This window comes from Camellia sinensis, chromosome 12 (assembly GCF_055761805.1).
Source record: "Camellia sinensis isolate YWXY chromosome 12, ASM5576180v1, whole genome shotgun sequence".
Lineage (NCBI taxonomy): Eukaryota > Viridiplantae > Streptophyta > Magnoliopsida > Ericales > Theaceae > Camellia > Camellia sinensis.
The window spans coordinates 71,570,400-71,579,836 of record NC_138972.1 but is presented as its reverse complement, the minus strand read 5'-3'; positions in this window follow the sequence as shown (position 1 = coordinate 71,579,836).

The following is a 9,437-nucleotide window of genomic DNA, read 5'->3' as shown; positions in this document are numbered from 1 at the left end:
GATTAGAGAAATCCAATTAATTAGTTTAGATAATCAAAAACGATTCGAAACACGTCCATTGAGTTAGAACACGAATAATTCACATGTGATATTATTTATTGTAAATGCTACTAACAAGTGATCATAAATATTGTTTAATATTAAAATTTATATAAAAACTATTTTAAAAGTTATGAATTTTTTAATTATTTTTTTAATTCAATAAAAAGTATTTTATAAATCGGCAAATATGTGAGGATGCAAATAAGAATCCAAATTAGTGTTGACTAGATGAATTTACAATTAAATATTTTATAATTAAATTTGTGACAAATTAAATTAATGCATAATCTACTATACACATCATTATAAATAAAATTGCAAAACTTAAATGGATCTTGTTAATATGTATCTTAAGAATACCATAATTAGCTTTAACTATTTCTAGTAGTATGGGGAATGTTGAACAAAAGTATAAATAAATTTAATATTTTTCAAAAAATTAATAAATTTGATATTTTCTTTTATGTGGACAAAAATACTCCATTCTTGGGGTATGAATTTGATGGTAAGCTTTTTAGCTATTATACTGTAATGTTAAAAAAAAAAAAATTAACTAAAATTAAACATAAATTTTTTTAAAAAAAAAACTAAAATTTTCACAGTAGAGCTTAACAAACTTTTATGATAAATGTTTATTCAATTGTTTACCATTTATCTTCTTTTTCACTTTTTATTTTTAATTTTAGGTACTATATTTGTCATTATTTTTATAACAAGTTAATCCAAATTAGAAAGACCTGGAATTATTTTTGTTTGGTTAAATTTTCAAAATTTAGTTTAAAAAATTAAAAATTAATTTAATTAAAAATTAATTTAATAAAAATAAATACAAACCAAAAAATGTTTTCAAATTTGTAAAAATTATTTATATACCAAAGAACTAAATAAATAAAATAAAAAGTTAAAATGAAAATGAAAAACAATATAAAAAATAACTACTTAATTTAACAAAGTTTTTACAACTTATAGTGAAGGTAGTTGTACCAATTTCGCTTTTGTTCAAGAAGAGTTAAAATAGTATAATTTTTTGATTTTTTAGCTATTTTATCCTGACTTTTTTAGCATCATTTGGTTTTTTTTTTTTTTTTTTTTTGATTTTTTTAACTTTTGTGAGAGAAAAAATATAATGATTATGATTTAAATGTGACATTTTGTCTTATTAATTTATATAATCAATTTTATCTTTTGTGTTTTTTTATTCAAAAAGCTAAAACTAATATGTCCTTAGGACATATATTAACAAAAAGCCAACGTAAATTATTGATCTCAATTTGTCTCCCACGATATTTATTGAGCAATTAAAGTCCTTTGTCTTATAAACATAATGATAAAAACTTGTCAACATTTGATACTTTGCGTGACATCAATGGAATCTAACTATATTGTTCTCTAACAGCTGACATTTGGAAACTTGTGTGACTGACCTCTCAAGCCCCGGTAATATATTATCCACTTTGACGAGGTGGGGAAGAAAACCCCCGTCGGCCTTACAGTTTTAAAACGCGTCTTAACAGGTGGAGGGGGCCAGTACGCTTATAAGTTGGTTGCAAGTGTCCCTCCCAGGCGATGTGGGATTGCCCCAACATAACCCCCCAGCGGACTGGGCCGCAAACAGTGGGAGAGTTTGCCGGAAGACTTGCATGGGCCACCAAACTTGCGTGACTGACCTCTCGCGCCCCGATAAAATATTGTCCACTTTGGCGAGGTGGGAAAGAAAACCCCGTCGGCCTCACGGCTTTAAAACGCGTCTTAATAGGTGAAGGGGGCCAATACACTTATAAATTGGTTGCAAGTGTCCCTCCTAGGCGATGTGGGATTGCCCCAACATATTGGCCGCTTTGGCGAGGTGGGGAAAAAAACCCCCGTCGGCCTCACGGCTTTAAAACGCGTCTTAACAGGTGGAGGGGGCCAGGACGCTTATAAGTTGGTTGCGAGTGTCCCTCCCAGACGATGTGGGATTGCCCCAACATAACCTCCCAGCGGACTGGGCCGCGAACAGCGGGAGAGTTTGCCGGACGACCTGCATGGGCCACCAAACTTGCGTGACTGACCTCTCGCGCGCTAGTAAGATATTGTCCGCTTTGACGAGGTGGGGAAGAAAACCCCGGTCGGCCTTACGGCTTTAAAACGCGTCTTAACAGGTGGAGGGGGCCAGTACGCTTATAAGTTGGTTGCAATTGTCCCTCCCAGGCGATGTGGGATTGCCCTAACAATTTTAAAGTGATAAAATCAAGAAAAAAGTGCATTTAAATGTGAATAACTCAAAATAATTACATTTTTACAGAGGTATAAACGAGTTGGTTGTAACATGGTATACAACTCTTACTTCCTTTGACTTGCATTTTCATGAAAGTGCAATATTTTGAATTATTTCCACTTACATACATTTTTCTTAAAATCAAAACTTGTTACATGATTTTGTATTAAATTCTTGAATTATACTCTCTTTTTTTTTCCCTTTTGTTAAAAGGAAAAATTACTATTTATGAAGGTTTTTAAAAATTATTACACATTAATAAAAAAAAGTTTATGATTTTAAAATATTTATAATATTTATTACATTTTTGTAAATATTTTTTTTTTGGACAATTACTGATGTGTAATTTTTCTATGTTAAAACGGTGGGAGCTAAATTCCACCTTGTTGAAGAGGTTTGTCGTCATATGGAATAATGCCCCCACAAATCAGAGTAAGAAGTGGCATTTTGGTAGCCTTGCCTTGAAAAAAAAAAAAAAATACTAATTATTTGGATCATAAATTTGAATAGAAATTTGAAGAAAAAATGAAATGGACATTTGTCTCACTTTTTTCTTTTTCTTTTTAAATTTTTATTTAAATTCATGATTCAAATATAACGTTAAAATTGTAAAAAAATTACAAAATCTTATATATGTTTGATATGATTATATTGTGCTTCCCTAAGATTCAAATGATGAGATCGTGTAGATTTTGTTAAGTATTGGATTTTAACCTTGAATTTTCAGAAGTAAGGGTATTTTAGTATTTCCATACTACTGATATGGTGTCTAATTGGTTCAATTGCAAAATGAGAAATGCCAACAATGATATGATAATTAAATTAAGCATTACATACTTGAATTTGTAATAAATTAAAAATTAAAACATAAAATATTATGTCATTAAGCGTAAATGAAAAATCTTTTCCTTTACAAAGTTGGATGTGAATTTGTTTAAATACAATGAGCATGTGCTTATTTGTCTCTCTATAATAACAACCACCACTAACTAATCTTCATTTCATACTCCAACCACCTATCAACATAATTGTATACCATCACAACCATCTCTCTTTATCATTATATAATATATATACTCTGTTTTTTTCACATCTCTCTTTCTTCTTCTCTTATGCCTATTTGTCTCTCTATAATAACAACCACCATTTTTTCTCATATTCCTCTACTATGTCTCTTTAGAGTGGCCACGTCAACTAAATTCTGATTCCAGCCGTAAAAATTTAAAAATAATTTTTAAGGTTTTAAATTTAAGTTATTAAAGTCACTGAAAGTTTATTGAATTATTAATTTTAGAATCTTAGAATTAATCAAGATACCTGCAATTTGGTCCAACCATCTCATTGTCAAAAAAATCTTTACAACTATTTTAAATTTGGACTAATCAAACATAAATTGCAAAATTAATGAGCATATTTAACTACAGAGATCAAATCAGCCTAAGGGAGAAATTACAGGGGCCACCAAAGTGGCACATGAAGAGCATGTGGCCATTCTCTTTACAATCATGATGATTGTCATCAAATTTTGTTATTTATCTAATGATTGTTATCAATTTGGATGTGGCCATTCTCTTTACAATCATGATGATTGTTATCAAATTTTTTTTGTTTTTTTGATTGTTATCAATTTGGGTATAAAGTAAAGGATCAATAGGGTAAAACTATTGTGGTTGAAATTGTATATACACTACTGTTGTAATTTTTTTCAAAATTATGTAAGCCTGACAAAATATTTCTTTTATAATGATGTTCACATAATAAGTCATATTATTTATAATATGGTATAGTTTGCCCGGCTATAAAAGTACAATTTAGATGAGTTTGGTTGTCAAAAAGCTTGCTAGACCCAACCCCAAATAGTATCTGAGAGTTGCCCAAGATCACTTAGAAATTGACCACAAAGCCTAAATTCCTCTTCCCAATTGAATTCAACAAATAGTTTTCTAGACTTTTTTGGTTGGTAAATTTTTTGGGCCCTCTGCTGATTTTTAATTTTTTGATAGTTTTCTTTGCAAATATCCACAGCCCAACAACAAAAGAGATTTCCATTGGTGCAAGAAGACAAAGAATCTAGTTTTTGGGCTTAAAAAAGCCAAACCAAGCAAATAGATTGGATTGTAAAAGCCCACCATACAACGAAATGATCCACCTTCCGATGGACTTCTAGTTGGATTGGGTCCACTGACCCACTAATTGGTTAGAGGGGAGCTTACCGATGGGTTCATACACAAATTTCAAAATCCATCTAATTTCAAAACAAAACACTTGCACTAATTAGTTATACATATTTTTTATTATTACCAAAAAATTATTTAAAAAAAAATAAATAAATTTAAAGACCCTGCTAAATCCCACTACTGCCAAACTTCCGTCAAACGGTCATCGGAGATTTGCCGGAATGTTTAATATCACCGGGAAGTAGCTGGAGTATCATCGGAAATTAGCCGGAATATCACCGGAGTGTTTTGAACGTCACTAGGAATTGTCGGAATGTCTAGAATGTTCGTTGGACATCAAGAATATTATTGGAGACTCACTGAAATATCCAGAATATTGCCGTAAAAAAAAAATAAATAGCAAAATTAGAGCGAAATAAACATAGCAAAATGTGCTAAATATTGAAAAAAACAAACAAACAAACAAACAGTAACAATGAGAAAAAAACATATGTTATTTTCAATTTTTGTAGGGTTTAATAAATAATCTCTAATATTGATCAAACTAAAAAGTAAGGTTTGAAATTGTAAAATGTTATAGTTTCAAAACATGATTCTATTAAGCATTTATTTTTATTAATCAAACTGAAAAACATGTTATGACACTGCAAAATATTACAATTTTAAAGAATGTTATGAAACTGTATAATTTTATAGTTCTAAAGAAAGTTATGAAATTGTAAAATTTTACAGTTTTAAAGTATGATTCCTTTTAGCACTAATAAAACTAAAACTGCAAAATTTTACAATTTTAAAGTATGATTCATTTTAGCAACACCAATGAAACTGAAACTGTCATCGTCTATAACTAAAACTCAAAAACAGTTTGTTCAGAAACTTGATTTTTTTCTCCCATTAAAATAGGAAAATGGAGGTGTGTAGTAGAGAAAAAGTAAAAAACTGAGAAATTGAAGGAAAGAGACAGATATAGAGAGAATATTGTACTCCGACAATTATTTTTGATTTAGTTCTAACCGAATCTAACATAGATCTACTCATCTTGTTCGTCGTCGGTGAGTGCAAAGTAAGGGCTAAGTACTCGGTGGTTGCTGGTGAACTCCAACCAATGGCGGTCGTCGATTGCTAGTGACTGTAGATCATAAAGAGAAAGAAAAGAAGGAATGTGTGGTCGTGGTCGTTGCCGGATATCACAAAATGAGAGATAAATAAAAAAAAGTAAGGTACGAAGAAAGAGAAGAAGAAAAATGTTTTGAGATTAAATAGAACATACACTTTTCAAAAGGACTTGTGGATAATTGGTCTTGATTAGACAACATTGTCGGAAAACAATCAAAATAGCTCAAAATTTAAACTCAACAAGAAGCCTAAAAATAAAAAAATAAAAATATATATACCCCAAGAGAATTCAATTTCCAAACCTATTTTAGACACGAATTGTCCACACTAAATTTACGTTTACTCTAGGATTCATCTCTTGTTAGTATGATTTGTCATACAATTTCAATGCATGTACAGGAGAATCACTACAACAAAAACATGCTTTAGTGGCACTACACTAGCGGCATATTTTTAGAAAATGCCACAAAAAATGATATTTAGTGGCACGTTTTTGAAAAATGCCACAAAACGACAAACATAAAAGGCTCTAGTGACATTTCAATGAACAAGTGTCACAAAACTACAACAAAAACATACTCTAGTGGCACTACACTAGTGGCATATTTTTAGAAAATGCCACAAAAATGATATTTAGTGGCATGTTTTTGAAAAATGCCACAAAACGACAAATATAAAAGGCTCTAGTGACATTTCAATGAACAAGTGTCACAACACTACAACAAAAACATATTTTAGTGACACCATACTAGTGGCATGTTCTTAAAAAATGTCACAAAAAGAATATTTTGTGGTATTTTTTAGAAAAATGTCATAGAGCCACAAACATACAAGGCTCTAGTGACATTTCAATTAAAAAAAGTGTCACTTCACTACAACAAAAATGTCACTACAACAAATTTATACTTTAGTGACACTACACTAGTAGCATGTTTTTAGAAAATACCACAAAAATAAAAATTGGCATTAAATGTTTTAGAAAAATGCCACAGAACCACAAAACATATAAGGCTCTAGTGACATTTCAATAAAGAAATGTCACAAAAAATTATGTTCGTGACATTTACCAACAGATGCCACTAAACTTTAGTTGCAATGGCATTTTTTAAAAAATGTCAGGACACTAGGTAGGTGCAAATTACTTTTTATGACACTTAGGTGAAAAGTGTCATAAACAAATATTTTATAGCATTTTGAGAAATGCCATTAAGCCAAAAACTTTCCAAGCTTATAATGACATTTTTGAAAAAAAAACAAAAAATGTCAATATATTTTCTAAATTTTTAAAATGCAGTAAATGATTAAAAATAAATGAATTAAACTCAATATACACTATAGGAAAAAGCATATTCGGCGACTAAATTTCCTGACCAAAAAAATTTGGTCGCTGAAAGTATAGCTTTTAGCGACCAAAACAGCATTAGTTGCCAAAAGTAAAGCTTTTTGGCGACTAAACAATTTTAGTAGCCAAAAGTCTACAATTGGCAACTAAAACTAAGTTTGGTCGCTGATTATATGGGTTTTAGTGACTAAAAAATTTTTAGTAGCCCAAAGTAAAGCTTTTTGGTGACTAAAAAAATTTAGTAGCCAAAAGTCTACAATTGGCGACTAAAAATAAGTTTGGTTGTTGATTATATGGGTTTTACTGACTAAAAAAAATTTAGTAGCCAAAAGTAAAGCTTTTTGGTGCCAAAAAAAAATTTAGTAGCCAAAAGTCTACAATTGGCGACTAAAAAATAAGTTTAGTCGCCAAAAGTGGTCATTTTTTGCGCGGGAGAACTAAAATCCTAAGGCGTGAATAAAATTTTTTGTTCACCAAAATTTTGGTAGCTGAAAGTGCATCTTCGGCGATCAAATCTGATTTTAGTCGACAAAAGTTAAGTTTTTTAGCAACTAAAAAACAATTAGTAGCCAAAAGTATAGAATTGGCGACAAAAAAATATTTTTAGTCGCCAAAAGTGGTATTTTTTTTTTATTTTGGTAGTAAATAGTTTATTTTACATAAATTATGTTCAATAAAATAATTATGCTTATACATATACTTTTATATTTATATGGATGTATGTACTATATAAATAATATATGTTGCATATATAATCATGTGGTGCCATAGAGGTGTAGTGGGAAGAGTGTGGTGTATAAGGTTTATGGTGCGGAAGGTTGGCGGTTCGATTCTCCGCAAGAGCGGATCAAATTGTTCTACAACGAATTATCGTCATGAATGGCACTTGATAGCGTCACGAATAGTGCCTACCAAGACATTAAAGTGTCACTGAAAGGTTTTAGTCTTGATGGTGTAATGACACTTACAAGTGTCACTAACTCTTTTTTTAATGGCGCTTGATAGTGCCACAAATAATAGCTACCATGACCTTAAAATGTCATTGAAAGTTTTCAACCATGATGGTGCAGTGGCACTTGCAAGTATTTACCGTGGCACCGATAGAAGTGACACTTGTTCAAAATGCCACAAGACCAAAAAATGTCATTAGAAGAATAGTTTTGTGGCACTTTCAAATGTCACTAAACTAAGAAAATGTTGTAGTGAATCATTGTATAATTATAAATTCCAATTCACAGAAAAATAATATATAAATCCAATACAAACTCTTATTAAACGAATGAACTTAAAAAACTTATACAAATATGATCCAAATCCAAGCAAATTCAGAAACATAATACACCATTCTAATTGCGTGGTTAGAATTTCATATCAGTCTTTTAGAGAGTCTAGTCAATCATGGCAAGGATGGATTCCGTAAGGTTGAGAAAGAACATCGTGGAATTTCTTCCAAAATCACCTTCGTCACTTCTTCAGTCGTTTCTCCATTGCTTTCCTTTTAGTCGTAATTGTTTTAGGTTACGAATCTATGTTACTAAAAAACACTAATATCCTAACGGATTACATATTGGAATACATATTCTAAAACATGGTATACTTTCGTTCTAAAACGATAAATTCAGCTATCTGAAATGATCTCAAAAAATTTTCCCAATATATTTCCTTAGGAGAAGAAAAAATCAAATATAATAAACTAAAATCTAAGGTGAATTAAATTTTAATAGGATAAAACATTAAAAGTTGGCCATAATGCTCATAAAAATGTTTTGCTACGTGGAAAAAACTACATTTCATTGGATGCCTAATAGTAATAAAAAAAAAAAAAAAAAATTACTTAGAAGTATCTTAAATTTTTATATGTAATATATATACAAGTCTATCTTTATTGTACTACATTTTAGAATATATGACATACCACATTCCTATTCGACGTAACATAATTCATGTTTCCCTAATGTATTAGGCTTTCCTGGAACTTCTGTTCGTCCAGAGCAATTCTTTGTCTCAAACACATCTTGGCAACTTTGCACTTCTCTTAGTTCTTGTCCATTTATTTTTGTTTTTATTTTTATTTTTATCATCAACGCTTAATTGAATCACATAACATGAAAAAACCCATTACAGAGCCAAGTAATATAGGATAAAGGAATAAAAAACCTTAATATGTAACATTCTAACTCCAATAAAAATTTTCATATAAAAATTCCTTTTTGGTGATAAAACTCATTCCATTGCAATCCAAACAATGAATCCACACGTCCTATTTAAGAAGTAACATTTTTAACTATAAACTTATTACAAAAAATGTCAATTATCCTCTCTATTTTTTTTTAAAAAACATTTCATAAAATATCAAAAAATTACTAAACAAAATAAATCTCAAAACAACTCTTAATCTCAATTCCATTTATTTAGTTAATTTTTAATACCAAATCGTTGTGTTTTGTGTTTTGTGTTCTTTTTTTTTAGATGAAAGATTTTCGAACCTTAACTTCGAATTTTT